Consider the following 4,241-nt stretch of genomic DNA (forward strand, 5'->3'; position numbering starts at 1 on the left):
GCAGGTGTGAAATAGGAGTGATGCCCCTATTTCACGAGGCTTTTTTTTAAAAAAAGTCAAAAAATGTGAAGCCGACAACTGATTTGCCAGCTTCACTATTTTTGTCTTTCTAAAAAAAATTTAAAAAAATAAAATCGATAATAGATTTGCTGGCTTCACTTGTATTATCGATCTCACTATTCATCACATTTAAAAAAAATATGATAAAGGAACAGAGGCCACTGCCCCTGTTCTGCAGCCACGGATCCACCTATGCGGTTTCCATTAGTTGGTGGCCATGGTAGCCATCCGACAAGCTCCGACGGATCCTTCGCTAGCTACACTTCTCCCTGATAAAGTCGCTCCCCCCTCTCTCTGTTTCTCTCTCATTTGAAAGTCTTAATGGGCGAATCGAGCCACGGAGACTTCCATCGCCCTCTGACGGCCATAGCGAGCCACTAACGACCTCTAACAGTGTTGTGATCTCTCTCCTCCTCCTCTCTCTCTTCTTCTCTTTCTCTCTCTTTCTCCCTCAGTGCCGATGTGTGCCACTTTTCAAGTCGGAACCATCTTGATTTCCATCGGTCCAGTTCGACATGCCCCAAACTGTCCGATTCGAGATGGTCCTGAAAATTATGATCACTCTCTTATATAGAATTGAGTCCAATATTAGAAAAAGCACAAATAATTATAAAAGGACAGGTTAACAATAGTCACATCCAACAGTCTAGGTCGGTCCAATCATCCTTATTTTATTGATCAAGATTAGACTAGTAGATAGATGGCTCAATAAAAATCAAAGATGATTAAATCAATAGTGTTTAATAAAAACCAGAATGGAGGTCGATATACTGTTCAGCGAACAAGGATCAATTTGATTAAATAACTTCATCTAATCAGAGTCAGCCAAGATACAAGGACTCAATAAAGATTAAATTCTGTGATGTTTAATGGAGACTCAAGTGGTGTTAATATATGGTCCATCAATAATGTGATTCAGAGTCTACTACTAGGTCAACTCAAATTTAAGCAAGAGACCCTTTACTGAGTTAAAAATCTAGAGAGATTATCAAATGAAAGAGAAATTAACAAGATAAATAGGACTGATCAGGCGACACAGTCCAACCTTTCGATCGGTTCCATCAAAATAATTTAATCAAATTATGATTAAACTAGTATACATATGGTCCAACAAAGATCATAAGTAACCAAATCCAGTGGTATCTGATCTTGTCAAAGTGGATGCCACCATACTGCCCGACAATCAGGGAGATCGTGACCCCTTCACAAGGTCATTCAAATGCATCATCAATCTTCTTGAAGTTTCAAAAAATTCTAATAGAGAGAAACAATCTAGAGAGAGAATCTATAGAGAGAAAGTAAAGAGAAAGTGGAGAGAAACTAGAGAGAAAAGAGGGAAGAGAGAGAAAATCCTTTTTTTTCTTCTCCTTTTTTTCTACTTCTTTTCCTTTTGTTCTCTCTTCTTCTCTTTTTTATTTTTCTTCTTCTTCTTCTTTTGTTCTTAATGAAGCAAGGTAGTCATGTTCCCCTGTTCATTCTCTAGATAGGGAACCTCCCATCGGTTGTGGCTATGGCCGATGGTAGCTAGGCAATGGCGACATAATAAATGGCACCCCTCCGGCAATCAATAATGAGAATGGCCAGAAAAAGGAGGAGACAATGGAGTTCTAGATCTGAAAACAAGGGATTCTTCAGGTCTCCCTTCTTTTTGAAGTGGGGGAATCTCAATCGAAGATGGCTGTGGTCGGGAAAGGATAGCCAGGGATGCGATCCACGATGGCAAAATCGACAACCACTGGTCCGATCTTAACAATGAAGAACAATGCCAAAAATTAAGAGAAAACAGATGGCAAAATAGGGCTTAGTCCTTTCGAGAAGAAATCTAATATTTGCTCGATGGAATTCAGTAGGTGAAGGCTCAGCCAAAAAGGAAAAAATAGAGGAGAAAAAAAGTAAATGGTTTGAGGGCTTCGAGTCGGGTTTCTCCAATGGAACGGGAGGAAGAAGACTCCATTCGAGAGTCATCTTTTTTCTTTTTTTTTTTTGGTTCATACTTCAAAATCCATGCTACTCTTTTGGGCCATCTCCTAGTGGCTGATTTTATTACTTGGACTAGTCAAAAGGATCATGCACATACTTTATTTTGATCCATTGGGCTGGGGTATCACAGAGCCAGCATTAAATATCCTTGATAAAGAGAAAAAAAGAGAGATTTGTGTATAAAATTAAAGGACTTTCAAGAGCAATCATCTCCATCATCTTCCACATCCTCTCAAGCAATAAGAAGAGAAGTTGAAGCATCATTTGAGTAATCTAATAGCAACTTCTTCAGACTTCAAAAGAGTTAAATTTTTTATTTTAATTTATTCTGAAATTTTGCATCTGATATCTTGTTTTCTTTTTAAGTTTTTTTGGGATGAAAGAAACTTGGAGTTAGATCCATCTGAATTCAAAATTGGACATTGTAAGATTTTGGCTGATGAGCCCAAAAAACCAACAGGATTGATTATAAATCCAAAAAATAATCAATGTAAGATTTTGGTTGGTGATCTCAAAAAATCAACCGAATTTGTTTGTGAGTCTGGATAAAACAAATACACTATAATCAGATTGATTGTAGTAGAATTCTTAAAGAAAGCTTGAAGAGCGGATGTAAATGTGGTGTTGCACCAAACCACTATAAATTTGTATTGTTTGTGTTGTGCTTTGCTTTCCTTGCTTTGCCTTTTTGCTTTGTATTCATTATCTTATTTTTGCTATTACTTATTGCATACATCTCACATTCACTCAAGTTAGTTTAATTTATAGTATATAATTGCTTAAATTTAGATTTGATAGAAATTTTTAATAAACCCTATTCACCCGCCTTCCCTCCTCTCTTGGGTTGCTAATCTTTTTAGGCAATAATTGGTATCAGAGTAGGTGGTCTTATATTTGTTATTGACATAGTGATCTAGAGTCAAAGATCATGGCAACCCCGATTGATTTCTTATTTGCTGAAGGACAATCAACTTCAAGACCATCATTATGCAAGAGCACTAATTATACTTTTTGAAAAGCTAGAATGAGAATATTTATATAAATTTTAGATTATGATATGTGTTGAATCATAATTAGAGAACTACATAAACCCATAATGATAATCAATGGAGTGTCTCTTCCTAAACCAAAAAAGAATTGAGATGAGAATGATAAAAAGATGGCACGTTAAATGCTAAAGCTATTAATATACTTTATTGCTCATTAGATGTATATGAAGTTAATAGAATATCAACTTATATATCAATAAAAGAGATTTGGGATAGCTTAAAAATAATTCACAAAGAAATAAACCAAGTTAAAAAATCTAAAATTAATTTACTTATTCATAAGTATAAATTGTTCAAAATAGAACAATATGAATCTATTTCTAATATATTCTCAAGGTTTATCGATATTACTAATGCTTTGAATGGTCTTGGCAAAAAATATATTAACCATGAGCCTATTTGCAAACTTTTAAGGTGTTTACTAAAGACATGTGAAGCTAAAGTGTTAGCTATATAAGAAGAGAGAGATTTTACTAAGCTATCCATGGAGGAATTAATCAGTTTACTCATGACGCTTGAGTTGAATATACATCAAAATGAGGAAGAAGAAGAGTCAAAAAAGAAAAAGACCATCACCTGAAAATCAGCTATAAAATTAGAAGAAAGTGATAAATCGAGGGATGAAGATAAAGAAGAAAGTGAGGACTTGGTGCTGCTCATCAGAAAATTCAAGAAGTTCTTCATAAAGAAAAATTTTAAGAAAAAAAATAATAAAGAAAAAGAAAAAAATGTTATTTGCTATAAGTACAATAAGAGGAGACATTATAGGTTGGATTATTCTCTACTTAAGAAGAATCCTAAAAAATACAATGAGAGCTATTTGGGGAGATAGTAATATTTCAAGCTCCAATAAAGAAGGAGAGGAAGATATAACAAATCTTTGCCTCATGGCTAATGACAATGAGGCACATCTTGAAAATCCTTTTGAATTTATATTTAATAAATTATTTGAAGCCTTTAATAATCTAATAAATGAATATAGAAAGATAAGACTAAAAAATAAAGAACTCAAAAAGTTTAACCTATTTTTAGCTGAAGAGAAGAACAAAATTATGATTAAAAAAAGATCTTTTGAAAAAAAAGAAAATATTAGCTAAATAAAAAAAATCTTTTAAAATTTAAAAAATCTCTAATGGAAAAAATATCAAACTT

This window comes from Elaeis guineensis, chromosome 15, assembly GCF_000442705.2.
Source record: "Elaeis guineensis isolate ETL-2024a chromosome 15, EG11, whole genome shotgun sequence".
Taxonomy (NCBI): domain Eukaryota; kingdom Viridiplantae; phylum Streptophyta; class Magnoliopsida; order Arecales; family Arecaceae; genus Elaeis; species Elaeis guineensis.